This window comes from Polistes dominula, unplaced genomic scaffold (genome assembly GCF_049000335.1).
Source record: "Polistes dominula isolate Pdom_NZ unplaced genomic scaffold, Pdom_raw_medaka contig_73, whole genome shotgun sequence".
Taxonomy (NCBI): Eukaryota; Metazoa; Arthropoda; class Insecta; order Hymenoptera; family Vespidae; genus Polistes; species Polistes dominula.
In genome coordinates, this window is record NW_028300951.1 from 7,040,001 (window position 1) to 7,047,204 (window position 7,204).

Consider the following 7,204-nt stretch of genomic DNA (forward strand, 5'->3'; position numbering starts at 1 on the left):
ACATACGTGTATCAATATATCGATATATCTGTACATATATGAATACCAATACTATGACATATATTTTAGCTAGAAAATGAAACATTTCACCGCCTTCGGCCAGTACCAATGAGTATGACAGAAAGAAAAAAAAAGAATGAGAGAGAGATAGAAAGAAAAGTGTGAAATTAAAAACGTGTGATAAAAACAGGAAGAGTTGCGATCGAGGAGGAATAATCGATTATGTGAATAAAGAAATATTGTGTATATATGTATTATATATGTGCATTTGTCCGCGTATATACGGAGTGTCCGAGATATTTCTGGTCAAACGGTGTCAACATATTCTATGCATTAAAATAAGATGAAAAATTGTTTGAATAAATATAATAAGTTATTTACAGAGGATTTATTTCAAATTTATATCACCGAGAATGTAAATCGGTTATTTTATTTCTTGTATGTAATCAATACGAATGAGAGGAACCCTGATGATACCCGTTGTAGGAATAAAAACGAGAACCTGTTTCCCGTAATTGCGAATGCACATTCGAAAAAAACATCGAACGATGTTTGTACTTTCTATCTTTTGACATGAAAATTTGCGTTTTTATGTTACTTTTAATTGGAATTCAAGTATTTTCCGTCGAACAAATCATACGTTTAAACGAATGTTTTTGTCGTTTATTCTTAAGTTAGAAAATATGTTTCGATAATATTCGATAATATAATTATTATTAACTGTCATTAGGAACTCGAAAGTTCATTGCCGCAAATACCAAATCCCGCCATTGTTCCCGTCCCTGAGCGCGATCCTTCCCTTCGCGGTCTTCGTATCCTATTTCTTTTAGGTCCCTTCTAATATTATTCTCCCATCTACGTCTCGGTCTACCTAGTGGTCTTTTCCCGTTTGGTATACCGACTAATATTTTGTAATTCGATAATATAATAATATAATTAATATATAATTTTTGATAATATTAACCGAATTGATTAGAATTCGTTAAATTGTTTCAAAAATAGTATAAACTTTATAAGAGAAATCTCAAAATCAGAATCTCGTATTGTGAAATAAAAATGCTAACGTTTATAATTTAAAAAAAAACAATCCTAACTTTTGAGAAGAGTTTTTCTTGTTTTTTTATTTTTTTTATTTTTGTTTTCGTGCATATGGAATATTAATAATAATAATAATAATAATAATAATAATAATAATACGTTATATTGTAAAAATCTTAAACGACACCCTGTATATGTATCGTAGAGCTTGTCGAACGAACAAGAATAACATGAAAACGTTAAAGGATTGATTCAACGATGAAATATAACTCAGTCTTTGGTAAACTTTAAATTTAGTCTTGGTACCTTTAGTCAGCTTAATATGAGAGGATTAAATAAGAAGGTACGCGATACTTTAGCTCGCCTATGTTAAATTCCTCTTAATCGTCTATGAAAAGACTATGTTACAAGAAAGGAAAAGTTATTATATCCTTAAAGTATCTTTAAATTTATACTCATAATTGTCACCATTCATTAATTTGACACACACACACACACACATTTCAATTAAGTAAAATTATTTTTCAATATATTTAAATATATAAAAATGTATATTCTACTTGCTTTTAAAAAGAAAAAGAAATATAATGCAAATTTTACAGATCGTACGAAATCGAGATAAAAAAAAAATAAACATGTTAATTATAATTATTATAATTTATTCTAAATAATCTTTAAAAATGTAAAAGAAGTATTATATATAAAATTTGAAGAAAAATAAATCTGTTAATATATTATTTAAATAACGTTGATCGATTGTTTAAAACGATTTATTAATAAATATATCGAAAAATATTTTTCTTAATATTATTGTTATTATTATTATTATTATAGAATTAATTGTAAATGATTACTTTTTAACTAAAATTTTTATGTTTTCTTTTAATTTTTTAAATGGGATAGACAAAGGATAATTGTTCTCTTTGTTGCTCATTGCGGTACAGCATAACGTGTTAACCCTTTTACCCTTTAAATGATCGGTATTACGTCGCGAGTGAAGGTAAAAGAGAAAGAAGAACGCCGAGGTTTATATTCAAGAAGCATCTTTAATCTCAAAAATGAGAAGGGTTTTATTAAAGCTTATCTCGTTTTCTTCGGCCATGTGAGACTCTCTCTCTTTCTCTCTTTACTTTTTTTCTCTCTCTTTACTTTCTACAGGGATGGTCAAAAACTTATCTCTAAAGTAAAATGCATTTTCTTTTTTATCCTTATTTTTCTTTTTTTTTTTACTTTCTCTTTCTCTTTGTCTCTCTCTCTCTCTCTTTTATTATTTTTCATTTTCTTCTTATTTTGTTTTTTATCATGAAACGATGATGACAAGCGAAATTCTGAATTTTGCATATCATTATTATTTTCGTATACGCACATTTATGTATTACCCTTTTCTGCGAAAATGATAATTAATAATATTGAACACGATGTAATAAGAAATGCAATGAAATAAAATCAAAATTTAATTTAAAAATTAGTTTTTTTTTTTTTTTTTTAAATAACAGAGAAATATTCGACGTTGATCATTTGTTCGTGATAAATGAAAATCTCATTTTCATTAATGCCATTCAAAAACTTTCTTTCCCTCTTTCTCTCTCTCTCTCTCTCTCTCTCTCTCTCTCCCCCTCTATTACTCTTTACATACAGTCTGAGAAAAAAGTAAATGAACACAGATTTAAAATTGCTTAGATTACTTTTACATTATGAATTCGATATTTAAACTCAACAAAAATAGTATTTTAATGATTTTTTATCGATAAATATTTTAAGTACTTATCCCATTTATTTTTTGCAACGAGTATATTACGTATGCGTAATATGCATTCTAAAAATATTCTTCTGAATTCTTTAAATAAGTTGTTATCGATGAAAAATCGTTCATTCTATTATTCGTTTAAACGTAACAACAATAGAATTTCATTTAATTTTTATCCAATATTTCGATTCCATAAATTGATAAAAAGTGTCAAACGAAAAGAAATGTAAAAAGAGAAGGAAAAAGAAAATATAATTATCGATTAGTATTTAATCTTCTTTTCGATACATACGTGTTCACGCATATATATATATATATAACTATTGCAAAATATATATTAAATACCATCATTCCACTTTCGTTAATACCTACACCATCATTTATTTGTAATCATTACGATTACAATTTATTATTTTAAATTATAAAGAGAGAGAGAGAGAGAGAGAAAATATGAATAAAAATATAATTAAAAAGAGAAAGAGAAGGAAAAATAATTGATGATATTTTATTTCCATGATATGTCGTGAATAAAATTTAAACTTGCATACCTTTACGTTTAATAGATTTTTACTCGAAAACTATTAAATTAGCATGTTTAGAATAATTGAAATCTGATATTTTATCATATGAACAATTTTCGTCACTCTTACAATTAATCACCATTTAACTGAAATATTAAAGCAAATGTATTTTAATTTAAACAATCCTTAATATCAATAACATATTATATAATATTAAAAAGATATAAAAATAATGATAAAATATATATCTTTTAATATATTTTTTTCAATTAATTAACAATCATTTGAACTATTGTTCAACACTTTATGTAATGTATTTTACTAATATATTTAAAATTATTTAAATGAAAATACATACGTATTCTTACACAGTAATGATTTTTAATAAAATATCGGATATAAAATTGTTAGAAATACACTTATAACGATAATGTTTCGAAGAAAACTTTAAAAAAAACGTAACGATGTATGATTTTAAACGTTACTCACAGTATAAAATTTCAAGAAAAAGAACAGAACGGAATAGAAGAGTATCATTTGTGTAGGTGTATATTGCATATATGTTTTCTTTGATATCAAAACGCACATTCCAACTCTTTAATGTACTAGAAAAATGTTTTCATGGATGGAATTATTTGTTCAAGGGGTTAGGAAGCTAGGCTTGCATTCATATCTCACGAAAATGTATGTAACGCGAGTATGATGGTAACACGGTGTCCCTGGTCTAATGAATAAATCCTCAAGTTTTTTAGATGCGAAGAACTTCTCAACAAGAAGACGACGACAAAACCTTTCTCTCTCTCTCTCTCTCTCTCTCCCTCTCTCTCCCCTTTCGTTTTCCCTTTAGAAGGCTATCCAAATTATTATATCGTTCTCCCTTATAGAATACGTCGACAAATTGAAACTTTTCAGACGAGAAAATACGTTGGTGTATTTTCTTTATCAAATATTTACAATATCATGCCTTTTTTCGAATTCGATCCCGCGAGTCAAATCAAATTTAAATATTTAAATGAATCTTCTATTTTTTTCCACGTGAATAGAAAAAAAAAATGATAATTAAAAAGAGAGAACAAAAAAATAAAAAATTTATCATACCCAACCTCGAAAGAAAAAAGAATAAAACAAAATGCATTAAAATATTTATTACTCGCGTTGTTTTTTTTTTCGATCTGATTTTTTTCGGATTTTCGTTCATGCAATTCTATGGAATTTAACATAAGTCGGGAGGTTTGATAATTATAAACATACGTCGAGATTTTTGAAATATAACGGAATTAATGGGCATGAAAAATATATACGAATATTTGATAAATAATGTATGTTAATGTTTTTCTCAAATAAGTCGAAAATGTAAATTAGCAACGAAAAATAAGAAAAAGAAATAAAAGAAAAAAAAAATGAGAACGAGATGTGACACAATATTAGAATGAGATGTATTTTAAAAAAGCTTTTATCATATTTACGATTTTATCTTTTAATATTTACGATTTTATCTTTTAATGAAATAAATTAAAAATTTATTACCGAATGAATGTTGGATCATGAAAAAAAAAATAAATAAAAGAACGAAATAAAAAAGTACATTTACGCGAGAGTACGTGTGTGCAGCAGCACGCGTACATGAAAATATTATCCAAAGAATTCGAAATATTCGTCGATTTATATCGATTATCTCAAATAACGTTGTAAAAGAGAAAGAAAAAGAAAAATAGAAAGAGAGAGAGAGAGAGGAAAAAAACCATATGTTTACGTGTAAAGTGTACGCGTGTATATGTAAGAGGAATAGAAAAAGATAGATGCGAAAAATAACGCATTTTCTTCTTCAAGCAAGAAAAATAACTCGAAAAGGTGTTGTTAGACACGGTCGGGGAGCATGATCTTAAAAAAAATGTTCGAAGGTTCATGATCGACGACGATCTACCTCACATAATACTCAAAAGGATAGAAAAAGAGATAGTAAGCGAATACAATTTATTTCACATATAGGAAAATCTATTTGTCCATTATTTATTCGAACGCTTGATACTATAACAACGTTCGAGATAATAAAATCGAATTAAACATGAATTTACGACGATAGATCAAATATCTTTGACTACTTTCAAAGAACACCCTGAAAAATCTGTTTATGATCAATGATTCTAACGTAAAAAAAAAAAAAAAAAAAAGAAAACCAAAAAAATATAAAATAAAAATAAAAATTGAGATAACCGATAAGAATTCTTTTTTACCAAACATTTTAACGATTTTAATAATAAAAAACAAAAAAAATAATCTTATTATCGTGACACTTGTAATTCTAACAATAATAATAATAATAATAATAATAATAATAATAATAAAAATAATAATAATAACGCTAGCTGTAATTGCAATTGTTTATTGTTTGGCCTGTTTGGTTCTGATAAAAAATTTATTAACATCGAGCAGAATTTGCTACTCCTGTAATACACACACATATACACACATATGCAATATATATATATATATATATATATATATATATATATATATATATATATATATATATATATTACACGCGTATATAAAGTGCTGCTAGAAACTTCATGATGATGACGACGACGACGATGATGATGATGATGGTGATGAGTGAGCGAGTAAGTGAATGAATGAATGAATGAGTGAATGAGTAATGTGTATGGGGGATCGTTTATTGCGTATTTCGTGTACAAATTTAAAATACTCATCTATGCTTTATAATCAAATTCGTATACACGTTCGACGAGTGTGCATTAAACCACCACCACCTCCTCCTCCTCTCCCATTCCTCCAAAAAAAAAAAAAATAAAAATGAAAAATGTAAAAGAACAAAAAATACCTCTTCACACACAAACACAAAAGAACACATACAATTGGTATACGTACGATATATATGCGTGAAAAATATGATTTGTTTTTACCAACTTCCCTCCTCTCATCTCCCCCATAAACATTATCAACGAATACGTGAGGGATACGAAATGAAGAAAAAGAGAATAAAAAAAAAAATCAAATGAAATGAAAAAAAAGGAAGAACAAAAATACAAAAATAAATAATAGAAAAAAATAGGGAAGGAAAAAGGGTATTTGGGTGTGAAAAAATGGTAGAGAAAAAGGGTGAATGAGATGGAAATAGCCGGAGAATTTTAATTTGAACCTACTACGAAGCTTAGAAACACACACGGGATAAAACATACGGATTAGCGATACTATACTTGTATACTCGAGTGAAAAACCGCAAGGCAATCTAACTTCGTTCAATAGATGGGGGGAAAAGGATGTCGGTATAGAAGAGGACCACCATACACATTAAGAGAGAAAGAGAGAGAGAGAGAAAGGGGAAGAGAGAAACTGACTGACTGAAAAAGAAATTAACAGCTCATTAGAGTGTCGGGGAGAAGCGAATTGGAACAAAGTGAATGGAAAAAGCGAAATTAAAAAAAAAAATAAAATAAAAAAATAAAAAACAGGTTTGATAAACTACACGCGTTTTGATAATAAAGCAACGTTTTCGTATTATTGACTAAACGATTCATATTCGTCATCGTGGACGACGTTTAAGAAATAAGAAAAAGCTCTTTTCATCTTTCTCATTTTTTTTTTAATATTAATACAAAAATAAAAGATAAAAGAAGAAGAAGAAGAAGAAAGAAAAAGAAGATTAATTTTGTTCAACACCAACAACACATACGGTATGGAATTGTTTTATTTTCAAATTACTACCACTGGTTCCTTTAAATAAATATTATTATTTTTTTAATAATCCCCAACTAGATCAAAAGAATTTGTGATCATCTTTGAAAAAGTGATGCATCACAAGATATGGAACCACCGAAGGGAAAGGGATGACATTTAAAATATTTTCTATGGAAGTATGAGTAAAATGTTAAGTAGG